The following is a 17,785-nucleotide window of genomic DNA, read 5'->3' as shown; positions in this document are numbered from 1 at the left end:
TGTTCCCAGGGACCCGGACCTACCTCCTGGGCCTGGAAGCCTCGCCCTTCGCAGACGAATCTCCTTAGGCTGCCTCTCCTCAGAGAAGCTGCCTGCAGACCTGGAGCCTTCGCTCCGCCCCTCAGTTTGTCTGTGCGGCTCTTCCACCAAGAAGCCGCCTAGGCCCTGGGACCCTGCTCTGCAGTTTTCGCCTGGCTATGCGGCCCCTCCTCTGAACAGCCACCTGGAGCCCCTTAGAGTCGCTCTGAGTCCCAGTGACCCGCCACAAGCCTTTTCCTCCGGCAGCCACCTGGTGTTCTGTGCAGTCGCTCTAAGTCCAAGTGACCCACCACGCACCTCCTTCTCCACCAGGCAGTCACCCAGAGATCTGGTGTGTTCGTCACGAGTCCCAGGAACTCACTGTGCACCTCTTCGTCCCAACTGCCACCCGTAGCCCTGGTGCAGTCACTTCGAGCCCAAGCACCCCGCCGCGCTCCTCCTCCTTCTCCAGACAACCCCCCTGTGTTTAGGAGCGGATGCTCTGGGTCCAAACCACTAACCACGCTGCTCCACCGGATAGCCACCCGGAGCCCTGGCACAGCTGCTCCAAGTCCAAGCGACGTGCCGAGCCCGTATTTCTCCTTCTCCTCTGGGCAGCCCCCTGTGTTCAGGGGTGGTCGCTTTCAGTGCAAACAGCTCACTGCGCACCCTCTCCTTTGGGCAGCCTCCCAGAGCCCGGGTGGGTTGCGCCGAGTCCAAGCACTGTGCTGAGCAGCCACCTCTCCGATGCTCCCAGTTGTCCCTGTTCACTGCTCCAGTGGGGGGAGGGGTGTCTCGCCAGCAGCTCTACTTCACAAAGTTCCCTGCGTTCGGGGCTACCGCCCCGTCCGGGACGCCTCCCCAATGGGAGAGACTCACCCGGCTGCTTTGAGTTGGTCCCAAGTCTCTCTATATCTCCTCTTCTTGAGTCCTGAGTCCTAGAGCAACACGAAATGCAGCCACCCTCTAGTCCGTCATCTTGAATCCCCCCTAACACTTTCTTAATGACTGGAGACATTATGAACATTCACTGGGGCACTGGGATCCAAGATGCAGAGCTGCTTATGTCATTTAGCTTTGGGACAGGTTTTGTGTGATTCAGTTTTGAAAGAATATATTGAAGTTTGAAATGAGAAAAAGAGGTTAAGTAGCTGGCAGAACATTGGGAGTGTCTTTGCAGCTTAGCCTTGGGAGAGAGAAAGCAAGTTGATTTGGACTAAATCTGGGTCATATGGACTGCATTTCTGCCTCTGGAGGAGGAGGACCTGACAATGAAGGAGAAGAGACTAACATAGGTAATGCTGCCTTGTTCCTGGCAGCCTCTTGGATGGAGCCAAAGCCATATGTGATGTTAAACACACACATAATTCTCTAAAAGAATCCTTCCCTCACCTGGATACTATCCTTCATTTTTGTCATAAATCAGAAGTTCATATTTTGTATTTTGAAATTCCTTAAAGAAAACTATGGTTTTCTTATTTGTGTTGCTAATATGTGGTAATCACAAGAGCTCATTTTCACTATGAAGTTTAATCAAACTTAGCAATGGAAATGATTCCAAAAATGATTTTCATCAATGTATCAATGTTATAATTCAGTTAAATATTGTCATTTGTGAATACATTAATTTCTAATTGATTCCTCTCTCCTTCAGCCCTCCTCTCTCTTTTCTTGTAGTACTACTCTACCTCTGAGCTACCTGTCCAATTCTTTTTATTTTACTTTGAGATAGGGTCTCACTAAATTGCCCAGGCAACCTCCAAGTTTACAGTCTTCCTGCTTTAGCCTCCAGAGTCACTGGAATTACAGGTGTCTGTGCCACTGCATTCTTTTGATTCCTTTTATTTCTTAGTTTAATTCCTTTCTAATGAAGTTAGTTCATGTCATTTAAACTTTTAAAAATCTAAAGATCATATGATCAATAATTTTATATTTTGCATATAATCCATTCTATTAACAAAAATAAAACATTTTGAAAGACTCTTCAAAACACAAATGAAAAGAGCTATTTAAAAATATAATACCTTGGTTCATAAAGATAAAAGAAAATAAAGTCCAGTTAAAGAATTTCAGTCAAAATCAAGATTTTTTCAAAGTTATAACTAAACATTTCAATTCTGAAATGTTGCTTTCACAGCACAAATACATAAAACAATGAGGATAAAGTGAAAATATTATTTAACATTCCAATATTTTAATTGAAGATTTTACTGATAGGGATTTTAAAATAGCAAAGGAAAATCCTCTCCTTTTATGTTTAATAAAAAAATTTTCTAGAGCATTTGGCTAAATGAAATTTGTATGTCTCTTCCCTGGATAAAGCATTATTAACAGGACTGAAAACTAGAAGAGATCAGGCTCCTGCCACTGAAAGAGAAAAACTTCAAAGGCAAAGTCCAGATTCTGTGATCTTGACTCAATAATATTTCCAGCATTTGCTACAAATTAATGAGGCTCAACAAAATCTAACCCAATATGGTAGGATGCTAAAGTGGTTTAATTGTGCTTCTCAAATCTCCAATATCTTTAATGATTTTTTAAAAATGTTTGGTCAATTACTAAGAGAGAAAAGTTATAATCACTCACTTCAAATGTATGTCTTTCTAATTATTCATGAATATTTATTTTTAAGATTATTGTCAAGTGAAATACGGGAACATTATTTCTTCTAGGTGAATGTAAATTTGTATTATTATGAAATTTCCCTTTTTTATCTCTAATCATTTTTGGCTTAAAGTCAAAATTGCTTAAATATCAATTAAACTAAAACATATTTGTTTGGGTTAGTCTTTGCATAACTTTATCTTTTCCATTTTTTTACCTTGAATCTTTCTGTGACTTTATATACTAGATATGTTCCTGTGTATACTTTATTATCTTTATTACAACATGTAATGTAATTATTTTTAGTATAATTACTGATACACTTAGACTTAAACCTGCCAGCTTGAATTTGCTTCCTCTTAGTTTTACCTTTTCTATGCACTTCTCTTTCTTTCTTTCTATTCACCTCCCTTCTCCTCTCCCAACAGCTGCTCTTTGTATATTTCATTATTTTTTTCCTCCGCTGTTTTTAGAAGTTCTTCATTCTTTGGTTTTGTGGCTACTCTATAGATTTTGACATAACTCTCTCACTTAACCAAGTATAAATTTAACTGGTACTTTTACTTAGGTTACAGACAGTGCAAATACCTTAGAACTAAAGAGAAATTATCTCTAGACTTTTAGATAGTGGCTTATATTTTAATTCTATGTTTTTCCCAAAAGACATTGTTACTATTATTATTACCATTTTAGGTCAATATTCGTTTTGATTTATTCCTCTATTTGCTGTTTGCATTGCCTTTCATTCCTTTCTTTATCTCTAATCCTTTTTTTAATCTCTAAACTTTAGCCCAGGATCATTTTCCTTCTATATGAAGAATATTCATATTTATCTTTTATGAACTTCTGTTTTGTCTGGAGAGGTCTTCATTTACTTTCATTGTAGGCCAGGGGGCATTGTGTATGTGTGTGTGTATGTGTATGTATGGTGGTAAATGCAAAACCCAGGGCCTTATGCATGCTAAGCAGGGACTCTACAACTAAGCTACATACCCAATCCTTCACTTCCATTCTTGATGAATATTTTCAGTAACTGTAGAATTCTAGATTGACAGTTTTTCTGGTGTTTTGTTGTGGCCAGCACCATTTTAACTGATTTTGTATTGTTTATATTGAGAGTTATCTGTGACTCTATTTGTTACCTCTTTAAAGATAATATTCTTTTTCCCCTGGCTACTTTTAATATTTTTCTTCAACACCCTTTTTTCTAAATTCTGCTATCATATATGGACATCTTTTCATTTATCTTTGATGGGATCCATTAAGCTTCTTGAACCTGTTTAATGATATCTTTAATCATTTTAGAAAATTCTCAGCATAATTTTTTCAAATTCAAATTTTCTGTTTTCCATCTGAGACTCTAATTAAACATTTGTTAGACCTTCCTACTCTATATTCTATGTCTCTTACTTTTATGCTTATTCCAGTCTCCTGCCACTCTGTGGATATTATTTAAGATTAGCTAATATTGGCTGTGGATTTTTTCTTCTGTCATCTTCTATTCAGTTATGCTAATTAAATTGAATTCTCAGCCATTTTATGTATTGTTTTTCAAGACCTAGAATCTCTAATTGCTTCATTTTCAAATCTGCAATTTTTTATCATTTCAAATAACTTGCTAGAATTTTTAGATTTGGATTTTGATTTCTAAGTCATTTTAAGATAATGTATTTTTTAAAGGATCTGAAATCTCCACTGTGGAGTACCTGTGGGTATGTTTCTCTTAACTTCTTGCATCTGTTTATGTTGTCATTTCTTCTCAGGCACTTGATTATGTTTAATTATATCTTTAACATTTGAAAAATTGTTATAAAAACAATCAAAGCCTATGATGTTTTCTCTCTCTAAAGTCGAATTTTGTTTGCTTCTGTAAAATTGCTGGAAGTTCTAGCAATCCAAAATTACTTGTTACAATTTTATGGTTTGACATTTTCTTGACCATTTATTGGTATGACTCCCAAGTTCATCTAGATCTAAGAATGAAACTTAGAGTTTTCCCTTATTTCTAGGGCATATCCCTTGAGGTTACAAAACTAACTGTGAAGTTGTTCATTAGATTTCCAAACTTTGTCAGACTCGATTCCTACTCCTTTTGTGTTTGCCTTTCAAAACACACACATACACACACACACACACACACACACACACATACATATGTAGTGCTGTTCTGTCGCTTAGTTTTCTCTTTTAAACTTGCCAATGCTCACAGAAAAACTATATAGCCTCAAATTCTCAGTTCACCTTTCTAGATTTGTTCTCTCCCAAATGTTAGCTCAGTTTTTATACAAAGTATTTTTATAAAATGATTGTCTAGATTTTTAAGTACTCAGTGGGACAAATTTGTCTGAATTAAGTGTGAAATCCTCACCAAGAAGCTACTTTATTCAAAGTTGGGGGAATTACACATAAAAACAAAAATATAAAGTATACACCAAAATATTATGTTTAAAATGGATCTTTAGAAATACCTTGAGAACACTTACCAGCAATCTTATGAACAAACAGAAACTGGAAGCAGAAGTAATAGGTGTTTTTCTATCAATGAGCCTGAAACAAAACAAAGTTTCTATAAAAAAAAAAAAAATTTGGACCCCCAAAGTCTGATACTGATCTGGTCCAGGCTTCTAAACTTATTTATGGTCAGGACAGTGGGCATGTAAAGGAAGTCCAATGGTAGAAGAAAAAGTAAATTTGAATATTTGACAAAAGGAAATATGGTTCAACCATTTCCTCAAATCCAGATTCTCAAGTTCATTTGTGAAATTGCTAAACTTCAAAAAAAAAAAAAAATTGCCAAAGCAGGTAGAAAACAGATAGAGATAAAACTATAAAAACTGAGGGGAAAAAGGTAAATACTGAGTGGTAAAGGTAAGCTAAGCTATACATTTATAAAATTACTAGAATCAATGAGAATCTAGAAAAATGGTGATTTGAAATTCAATTACTATCTTAGAGCATCTTACACTATATTTTATCAATACATTAGGTACTAAGCTCAGTTAGAAGCAAGAAGCTTTGGTGGGCTCTTGCAGATAGGGTAACTACAGATAAAAATAATGAACTGTGCATTTCAAAAAGCTAGGAAAAACTCTAGTTAAAGTTTTCACCAAAAAGAAATGATAAGTTTAAAGAGGTAGATATGTTTAACCTGATTTAAACATTACATAATATTTATGTGTATCAAAATATTATGCGGCACCCCATTAACATGTACAATTTTGTGTTTTTATGAATCAGTTAAAAATAATTTAATTTAAATGAAAAAAACTAATCTAACAAGAAAACAACAAACAACAAAACACAAAGTTAAGTTCTTGTTCCTGGCATGTGGCTAAATCCTCAGGCTAAGACTAAGGAGCAGCCTGGGGACACTTGAAAAGTGTAGAGGTATACCTCATATTTTTCTACTTTTAAATGAATTGTCTATCTCTTTTTTTTTCACATACAAATGTAATGTCTCTTTGAGCCTATAAAATTATTATGACAGATTATAGTGATTCCTTTCCTGGACTTGTTTTTAGTAGTAGCACATTTATTTCTTAAAGTTACTCTTCTGAATAGCTGGTTCTATCAGCAAATCTTCACTCTTGGCAGATTTCATCACATGGGTTCTGTAGCTTGCCACAAATTTCATTGGCAATTGTTGGCACCCTTTTAAATTTTGACTTCCAATTAAAGAATTTGTCTTAAATTCTATTATTGCGTAAGTTAACATCGGCCAGTTAGTGGAAAGCTAAAACATCCTACCATATACCTAAAGTTAATACTCTTTATGGAATCAACTACCCTCACATTAACACTTTTTATTCCTTGTAGATCCATGACTAAACAAAGTAGCAGTAAAATAGCTAATTCCTACTAAAACATATAGTTTCTTAGCCTATACTACCTCACAAATATGGGAAATATTTATACAGATATCAAATATAGTCATGAATAGTTCAGGTATCATGTCAATTTAGATCCCCAGAACTTGAATATTTCTTTTTGAAGATTGTTCTTCATAGAAATTCTTTTGTGACTTCAAAATCCACAATCACAACAGTCCCTACTTACACAATAAAAGGATCTCAGGTCCCCTTTCCTTGAAATTCCCTCTGCCAGGAAGCACAACAATCATAACCCCTTCTCAGTGCCTGAAATTCACTCCTTCTTAAATTTAGACTACAATTCTCCTTCTATCCATGTACCTGCCCCTGCTCACAGCTCAGTGACCAACAATAATGTAATTATGAATCTTCTCAGAGCCAACTCTCCCATGCTGGGTTCTAAAGCAGCAGTGTTCAACATGGCTATATGCTTTGAAAGTCTGAGGTGCTTTAAAGAATTCTAGTGCCCCAGGCACACCCCAGTCCAATTAAATCAGGTTTTCTGGAGGAGAAAAACTGAATTATTGCTCTCCTCTCTCCTTTTCAAGCATGGGTATCTATTTTGATTAACTCATTTCATCACATCCCAATTCAGATTCTGCATCTGAACTTTACTGAAAACAGGAACGACGGAAGTGAATTACATTTAAGGAAAAAAAAAACTTACCAAAGATGGCTTTATATGGCTGCTATCTAAATGTATGTCTCCTGGATCATTCTTCTTGGACTTCTATGGGCTTCCTGGATCATTCTCATGGGGCTTTTTCAAGGTGACTCTCTATGTAGCTCCTAGCCTGTCTCTTCAGGGCAGAGAATAACCTGCCAGCACTGTTGTAGGTTCCACAAGAACAACTAGAGTAGATTCAAGAAGACACTAACAAAAAGAAGTAATTCCTATTTTATCCAATTCTAAGGCCCTCCTCCCCATCCTTGTTTCCTATCTTCCAGAGAACTGGCAATGGAGAAATTCACTTCCTTTAGGAGCAAGTTCATTTGTACCTATAGAAGTGAGTCTCTAACTCCAGCAAACATAGCAGACAATCTCATCACAACCACATGCATCCAAAGTTCAAACAAAAGACTTACAAAAGGAAAAGATGTTTTTCTTTATACCTCATAATCCTGATTGGTAAAAAGAACAGTACTTTCCATGTTCAACATTTCTCCATTATGTATGTTGTATTAATAGTTCAGAGATGCTGGGCATCCACAATGAGTTTAACTCTGTTGTTTTGCTTCTTTCTCTACTTGCATTTCATCTATGCAGTATGCTGTCATTTTATTGTTTGTTTCTTTGGTCTAAATTCCTGTCATCTCTAAACAACCACTCAAATATAAACAAATGAACAAAGTAAGGACACTTGCACTACTGCAGGCACATTTGCAATTTAAATACAAAGCTACTGGTATCACATTGTTTGATTTCAAATATACTACAAAGCTATGGTAAGTAAAATAGTGTGGTACTGACATAAAATCAGAAACACAGACCGAAAGAACAGAATAGAGAACTCAGAAGCAAATCCATAGATTTACACTCAGATTTTTGACAAAGGAGCTGTAAACACACAAAAGGATAGTGTTTTTGATAAATGCTAATGGGGAAATGTATATTTATATGAAATTAAACCCTTATAGTATACCATATAAAAAATAAATTCAAAATGGATTAAAAGTTAAATGTAACTGAAGTTGTAAAATTTTTAGAAAAGATCATAAAGAAAGTTTGGGTAATGATCTTTTTGTATATGACCATAGAAGCACAGACAACAAATATGAAAATAGGTAAATGGGTTCAATTCAAACCGAAAGCTTCTTCAAAGTAAAGGAACTCATCAATAAAGTGAAGAGACAACCTTCAGAAATGAAAGAAAATATTTGCAAACTCTACATCTAATACAGAGTTAAAAATAAATATGTAGAGAGAGAGAACATGGGAATCTCAATAACAAGAAAACAAATAATCTGATTTTAAATTGAGTCTGGAACTTAATGAGACATTTTCCAAAAGAAGACATACAAATGGTCAAAAGGTACATGAATAAATGCTCATTCAATCATTAGGGAAATACATCTCTAAACTACAATAACACCTTATAACTATTAGAATGCCTATTATAAAAGGATAATGAACATTGGTGAGGATGTGATGGGAACATTTACATCATGTTGGTCATATAAATTAGTATAGTCATTATGGAAAACAGTATGGTGATTCCACAGAATACTAAAAATACAACTACTATATGGTTCAACTATCCCAATTCTGGTTATATATCAAAGTTTGTCAAAAAGATATATCTGTACTCTCATGTTCTTTTCAGCAGTATTCATAATAACCAAGACATGGAATTGACCTGTGTCTATCAATGTATGAATGATTAAAGAAAATAGAGTATATATACACAGTAGAATACTATCCAACTTTTTAAAAGGGGAAATTCTGATATTTACATATGAATGAGCCTAGAGTACAATAAGTGAAATAAGCCAGGTGCAGAAAGACAAATACTTCTTGATCTAACTTATATGTGAAGTTAAAGTCAAACTAGTAGAAGCAGAGAATAAAGTGGTGATTAACAAGTCCTGGGGTGGAGGTAATAGGATATGTTAGATAACTTGCCCTTACTGACGCAAAATACTTGAGAAAAACAACTTAAAAGAGGAAAGATTTATTTTGGTTAAGTTTCAGAGGTTTCAGTCCATGATCAGTTGGTTCCATTTTTTTCTAGGGCTGTGGTGAGGCAGCTTATCACGGCAGAAGTGTGTGAGGGTATGGTGAAGGAAATCTGCTCACCTCATGGCAGCCAGGAAGCAGAGACAGAGCAAGGAAGGGGCCAGGGACAAGATATACCCTTCCAGGGGACACCCATAGAGACATGCTCTTCTAACTAGAGACCCCATCTCCATCAATTTCTACTACTTCCCAATAATGTTATCAGATTGTTAATTCATCAGGGAAATAATCTACTGATGAAGCCAAAGCCACTATGATCCAATCTCTTCCCCAAAACCCCACTTCTGAACACTGCTGCCCTGGGAACCAAGCCTTCAACACATGAGCCTTTGGGAGACATTCCAGATCAAAACCATAATAGGAGAATTGAAGGGATGTTAGTTAAGGATACAAAATTTCAGTTTTTTTTTTTTTTTTTTTTTTTTTTTTTTTTTTAATAATCAAAAATATTTTTTTTTTATTGTAAACAAATGGGATACATGTTGTTTCTCTGTTTGTACATGGCGTAAAGGCATACCATTTGTGTAATCATAAATTTACAAAGAGCAATGTTGTTTGATTCATTCTGTTATTTTTTTCCCTTCCCCCCACCCCTCCCACCCCTCTTTACCCTTTTTAGGAATAATTTCAAGAGACCTATTATAAAACATGACTACCACAGTAAATAGCAATGTATTGAGAACTACTAAAAAGAGTAGGTTTTGGGTATTCTCATCACAGAAAAAAAATGAAATGATAACTAAGTAAGGCAAGGCTTATGTTAATCAGCTTGATTTAGCCATTGCACAATGTGTACATATTTCAAAACATTATGCTATAAATGATAAATACATAATTTCTATTTGGTAACCAAAATGAAATAAAACCATCATAAATAAAAATGAATAAATTTAAATTTGAGAAAGAAATCTCTCTCCTAAGAAAATATACTATACAGAGAAGCAACTCTGCCTCCAAAATAAGGCAAATTTTGTGCTATCCTAATTTAATTTTTAACCTGGTTTATTTGCCATTTTTCAAATACATCTTTTTTTTTTTCATTTTGTATTTGCACACACAGGTGGATTTGCCAGAACATTATTCCACATCAAATGTGCAGCCAGACCAGAGCCTCTTGTGAGAGATGGTTTACAGCTTCGAGGTGATAGTTCTTTTCCATGATTGCCTACAATGTTTTAAAGATCATAAAACAATTTTCCATTTCTGCTGAAGCTCAATACATGATGTACTTGTCTTCCCCAAAGAAGGACCTGAAAGCAGGAACGCAAAGGGTAGGAATGAGAGCTAATCACTGAGGTGAAGAGAGCAGAAATTGACTTCTACCACATTATCCACAACTTGCTTCAGAAACCAATGCCTTTACAACAGGCATTGTGGTGCATGCCTGTAATCCCAGTGACTCCAAAGGCTGAGGCATAAGATTGCAAAAACAAGGCCAGTCTAGATAAATGAGCAAGACTCTCAAATAAAAAATAAAAAGAAATGGGGATGTAGCTCAGTGTTAGACAATCTGTGGGTTCAATCCCCAGTACCCCACACATATAGACACAAAAGACAAAGAAGAAACCAGTCTTTCAAAATAATTTTATGGTTTTCTTTTTATTACAATTTGTAATTTTTATTACGAAATGCATATTGTAAAAAAATAGAATATATATCTAAAAGCAAAAGCATTCTCATTAAGCCTACAACTTAAATATTACTACAGATATCATTATAAATTCTACATATTTTTAAATGAAATAGAACAAGAATTACAAACCTTTTGTGAGTTCTTTTTTTGTCATGATAAAACATATTTTTCTATGCTATGTAATCCTTCCATTAAAATAGTTTAGCTTTGATAAAAATTTTAATAGGTTTAGTACTTGCAGATTCAATTTCTGAGTTACTATTCTCCCTTGTTTCCACAATCTACATATATTTTTATTGAGAATTATGTAAAATAAAAATGCTGTAAAAAGCAAAGTCAATATTCTGAAATGCCACAAGATGGGGTTGTTACTCCATTTAAAATACTTTTTTTTTTTCTTTTTTTATGTTTTAACATCCTAGAAACCTTGATTTGGGCTGTCTTTATTAAAAATTAAGATTTCAAGATAATGTATGCTTCCAAGCAAAATTAAAATTGATCTATAAAATAAATTTATAATGAGTATATCACTGTAAAATGTCAGTATATCTTTGTTTTTCTACAGGCTGTATGCACTTATCTTTTATATAAAGCTTTGTGTGTGTGTGCATGTAATCCCAGGTATTTATTATCTTTTATCTCTATTGCCCTATGTGCATGGCTTCTATGCAGTGATTGTGTCACCATAATTATCACCACTGCTAAACTATGCTGAGTTCACAGTTGATTTCCAATATCAAATGGATGTATCACATTTGTGAATATGTTCATATGCCATCTTTTCTGTTCCTAATCTCCTTTATTCCTTCTTTTTTTCATTAATATAGGAAAGGTATCTGGCAGTTCATAATGATGCCAAAAATATTTCTTTCCTTTCCTCTTCTATTTTCCCCATTTAATATTCACTAAAAGTTTTTCTTTTAAGTTAGTTTTATTATTGAACTTCATTTGGAAAACAGTATGTTTTATATGTTCCCTGTGTCAGGTAGGGTGTTTTTTCTATTCCTCTGGATGCCTTGTACCTGATGAGTTCTCTATTCAGTTGTTTCATATGCTCTCTAAATCTGTATGATTAAGTAGAAGAGGAAGTCTTCTTTGAACACATTACATCAATTAGAAATCACTGCAGGTGTGTGTAGGCGGGGAGTTAAATTTTTTTCTTTGTAATTTTTTCTTAATGTAAGAAGCTTGTTTACATATTGATCAAATTTTTGTGTTCTCATCTAACATGGGCTAAATTTCCTCATTTCATTATCAAATTCATGAGACAGTGAAATATTTTCTTTTAAAAGAGTAACCGTGTCTCCTTACACCTGTTCAACATCATATTAGAAAATGAGCCAAAGAAATAAGAAGAGAAAAGGCATACAGATTGGGTAGGAAGAAATCAAACTCCCTTTGTTCATGGATGACATAATTGTTTTGATAGAAAATTTCACAGAATCAATAAAAATATAAGTGCTGGAACTAATTAATGAATATACAAGGTTACAGGGTACAGGGTTAATATAGTAAAGTTAATTGATTTCATACATACCTGCAATGAATAATTGGAGTTAAAATTTACAAACACAAAATCTTTTACGTTATCAATGGGAGAGTGGGAGGAAAATATTTGAAAATAAGAGAAAGGGTTGATAAAGTTCAGTGGTAGAGCATTTGCCTACTATGTGCAAGGACCTAGGTTCAACCTCAGCATCACAAAAGTAGAGTAAAATCAAAAGAAATACACCTAACAAAATATGTACAAATCTATATCAGGAAAAACTACAAAATTCTAATGGAAGAAAACAAAGATCTAAAGGGAGAAATATCCCATGTTCATGGACAGAAAAATTCAATGTTTTCAAAATGTCAGTTCTTCCCAACTTGATCTATGGCATCAAGAAAATCCTAATTAAAATTCCAGCAAAATCCTGGTGTGTGGCACATACCTGTAATTCCAGCTACTCATGAGGCAGGAGGATTCCAACTCTGAAGCCAGCCTGGATAAGTTAGCAAGATTCTGTCTCAAAATAAAAATTTTAAAAGGACTGGGATTATAGCTCAGTGGTAGTTTGCCTACCCTGCTCAAGGTACTGGGTTCAATTCCCAGCTTTACCAAAAAAGAGAAAGCAACCAACCAACCCAATGCATCAGTCAGCTTTTTGTCACTGTGACCAAAATGAACAACAAGAACAATGCAGATGAGAAAAATATTATTTTGAGCTCAGGTTTCAGAGGTTTTGTCCATGGTTGGCCAACTCCATTATTCTGAGGTGAGGCAGAGTATCATGGTAGATAGGGTGTGGATGAAGGATTAGGTCACTGGGGGTATGCCTGTGGCAGGTATTTTGGTCAGAGCACTGATAAGCAGACTGACACCCAGCAAGTTTAGGGATATTGACAAACAGACTAAAGTTTATAAGAAAAGACAAAAAACACAGAACAGCAAGCACAATAGGGAAGCAAAAGAAGAAAGTCAGAGAACTATCATTTGACTCTAAGATTTATTATAAAGTTATAGTAATCAAACAGGGTTGTTGCCAGGTACAGTGGCACATGCCTGTAATCCCAGTGGCTCAGGAGACTCAGGCAGGAAGATCACAGTTCAAAGTCAGCCTCAAGAAACTTAGCAAGGTCCTAAGCTACTTAGTGAGGCCCTGTCTCAAAATAAAATATAATAAAAGGATTGGGGATATGCTCAGTGGTTAAGCCCCCATGGATTCAATCCCCAGCACCAAAAACAAAACAAAACAAAGCCAGGGTTGTTGGCAAATAATAGAAAAGTAGATTAATGATAAAAATAAAGAATATGGAAGTAGGTCCTCAGAAATGTAGTCAACTGATTGTTCATAAAGGAGCAAAGGCAACTTAAAGTTGAATCTTTTCAACAAATAGTGCTGAACAACAGGATGTTCACATGCAAATGTATAAATAAATATATAAATCTAGACACAGACTTTAGATGTCTCATAAAAATTAACTCAAAATGGTTTGTAGCCCTAACAGTAAAATATAAAACTATAAAATTCCCAGAAGGTAACACACTAGAAAATCTAGGTAGCATTGGATTTGGTCATGACTTTTTGGATAAAATACAAAACTACTAGCCAGGAAAGAAAACATCAATAAGTTGAACTTTATTAAAATTGAAAAGTTAAAATTACTCTGCTAATGACATTGTTAAGAAAATAACACTGCAAACCACAGACTAGGAGAAAATATTTACAAACCACATATCTGATAAAAGATTATTATCTAAAATAAACCCCAAAAATCTTAAAATCCAACAATAAGAAAACAACACAATTTAAAAGTGGGCAAAGGAACTGGGGATATAACTCAGTGGAAGGGTGCTTGTCTAGCATGTGTGAGGCCAAGTTGGATTCCTAGTATTGTCAAAAAAAAAAAAAAAAAAGTGGGCATAGATATGAACATGCACCTCATCAAAACATACATACAAAAGGCAAATAAGCATAAAAGAAGAAACTTAGCATCAAATATTATTAGGGAACTGCAAATTAAAACAAGAATGAGATACCTCTACACTACATCATAAATCGAGTCCTTTACATTGATTTCTAGGTTTTTATGAACAAACAACCGATGAAATGTGTGCTAGTCTGTTACTCTTCTACTTGTATTCCATTGGGCAAAAGAAGATCATATGCCTCATCTACAAACCCTTTAATTCATCTTGCCTAGAAACTTTTAACATGAACAAGAAGCTGCAAATCTGCTAGCATTTTAATTAGAAGCTCAAAACAAATGCAGATCTACTGTAACTGATGTTATAAGAATATGTCTCACAACAAACCATTACAGCTTATTAATTAGTTAAGAAAGGTTTGGTGACTGCTTCCATAAATTTTCATAAAATATTGATTTAACACATTGTGTCTCTCACAATTTGAGGTTACACTTAAGTATGTTTCCTTAAGACAGCAAAAAATTCCCATAATACTGAAATTTTTTGATATTACAAATCTGAAAACTGCTTCTTAACTTCAAGTTAAAAATGTTTTTACAGGTAATAAATTTTATTAGGAAATTCATTATAGAAAACTATTCACCTAAAATTGCAAACCTATGTTAACATTCAAAGTTAATTTCACATTAGTGACAATCAATCTTATTATGACCTGAGATAATCATCTTATTGACCTGAGACAGTACAAATAAATTAATAAAAATCATGCAACTTTTTATTAAAATTAGAGAAACCAGTAAATATCACTCAACTGGCAAAAATTATTTTATAGATAAAAATCTTCCTAGGAAGAGAATTTATGAAAATTCATTTAAGATAACACTCGTATATTAGATATTTTCAGTATAATCATTTTTCACCATTTTATTCTTTAACTTTCTTTTATTTGTATTTGAGTTCTCTCATTTCTTTGTTGTTGCTGATTTGCAGTTTTGGGGATCAAATCTAGGGCCTCTCACATGCTAAGCAAATGTTCAACCTCTGAGTTATACCCCAGCCTGGGAGGTTTTCCATTTTTTAAGATAGCAAATCATCTCTACATAATATGAGTATTATGTATAAATATCTACAATGTGTCAATGAAACATTATTTCTATGTTTGTAGAAAAGAACAAATATTCATACAATGAACATTACTAAATAACCTTAAAACAGTTCTAGTTCTCAAGAACCAGTTCATATACTAAAATGTATCAATCTTGGAGAGCATTTATTTGTCATATCATTCATTGCTAAAATACTACAATAGATTATATGAGTCATTTTTCCAACACAAAAAATATCTAAGGATTTAATTTCAGGTTCATGGTCATTCACTGAAATCTGCAAGAAAAAATTGGAAAAGAGGTGAAAGACCTCTACAATGAGAACTACAGAATACTAAAGAAAGAAATTAAAGAAAACCTTAGAAGATGGAAAGATCTTCCATGTTCTTGGATAGGAAGAATTAATATTGTCAAAATGGCCATACTACCTAAAGTGCTAAACAGATTCAATGCAATTCCAATTAAAATCCCAATGACATACCTTACAGAAATAGAGCAAGAAATTATGAAATTAATCTGGAAGAATAAGAAACCCAGAATAGCTAAAGCAATCCTTAGCAGAAAGAGTGAAGCAGGGGGTATCGCAATACCAGATCTTCAACTCTACTACAAAGCAATAGTAACAAAAACGGCATGGTATTGGTACCAAAATAGAAAGGTAGATCAATGGTACAGAATAGAGGAAATGGACACAAACCCAAATAAATACAATTTTCTCATACTAGACAAAGGGGCCAAAAATATGCAATGGAGAAAAGATAGCCTCCTCAACAAATGGTGCTGGGAGAATTGGAAATCCATATGCAACAGAATGCAAACTAAACCCATATCTCTCACCATGCACGAAACTAAACTCAAAATGGATTAAGGACCTCAGAATCAGACCAGAGACCCTGCGAACTATAGAAGAAAAAATAGGTCCAGATCTTCAAATGTCGGCCTGGGACCAGACTTCCTCAACAGGACTCCCATAGCACAAGAAATAAAAGCAAGAATCAATAACTGGGATAGATTCAAACTAAAAAGCTTTCTCTCAGCAAAGGAAACTATCAGCAATGCAAAGAAAGAGCCTACGGAGTGGGGAGAATTTCTTTGCCAATCATACTTCAGATAGAGCACTAATCTCCAGAATCTATAAAGAACTCAAAAAACTCTACACCAAGAATACAAATAATCCAATCGACAAATGGGCTAAGGAAATGAATAGACACTTCACAGAAGAAGATCTACAAGCAATCAACAAACATATGGAAAAATGTTCAACATCTCTAGTAATAAGAGAAATGCAAATCAAAACCACCCTAAGATTCCATCTCACCCCAATTAGAATGGCGATTATCAAGAATACAAGCAACAATAGGTGTTGGCGAGGATGTGGGGAGAAAGGTACACTCATACATTGCTGGTGGGGCTGGAAATTAGTGCAGCCACTCTGGAAAGCAGTGTGGAGATTCCTTAGAAAACTTGGAATGGAACCATCATTTGACCCAGCTATCCCACTCCTTGGCCTATGTCCAAATGACTTAAAATCAGCATACTACAGAGATACAGCCACATCAATGTTCATAGCTGCTCAATTCACAATAGCCAGAATGTGGAACCAACCTAGATGTCCTTCAATTGATGAATGGATAAAGAAACTGTGGTATATATATATACAATGGTATATTACTCCGCCATGAAGAATGATAAAATTATGGCATTTGCAGGCAAGTGGATGAAATTGAAGAATATCATGCTCAGTGAGATAAGCCAATCTCAAAAAACTAAAGACGAATGATATCGCTGATAAGTGGATGATGACACATAATGGGGGGAGGGAGGGGTTAGTGTTAGGGTTAGAGTTAGGGTTAGGGAGTGGGGCAAGAATGGAGGAAGGAAGGACTGTATAGAGGGAAAAGAGGGGTGGGAGGGGTGGGGGGAAGGGAAAAAAAACAGAATGAATCAAACAACATTACCCTATGTAAATTTGATTACACAAATAGTGTGCCTTTACGCCATGTACAAACAGAGAAACAACATGTATTCCATTTGTTTACAATAAAAAAAAGGAAAAAATTGGGAAATGATATTTTTAAATTTTTTATTACAGAATAGGTAAATATTTGCAGATAAATATTCTAGATAAATGAATGGCAACTGAACATTATATCAAATACAACACATTACTTGAATTAAAAGGAGTAAATGTTTAAGAGATGTTTCTGTTTAATATGTGAGTTAACAATTTTCCTCAATAAGGACACAAAGGAGATTCTGCTAAGTAGGTTAGATATGTAGATTAGAAAATTCGTCTATGGACAAATGATTTCTCCATACCATCTGGTAGAGTTACTCAAACAAAAGATAAACAGATATCTTGAAGTGGGGTACTATTATTACAAAAACCTAGTATGTGGCATTAGT

The sequence above is a fragment of the Sciurus vulgaris genome, assembly GCF_902686455.1.
Source record: "Sciurus vulgaris genome assembly, chromosome: 11".
Taxonomy (NCBI): Eukaryota; Metazoa; Chordata; class Mammalia; order Rodentia; family Sciuridae; genus Sciurus; species Sciurus vulgaris.
Note: the sequence above shows the minus strand (reverse complement) of the source record.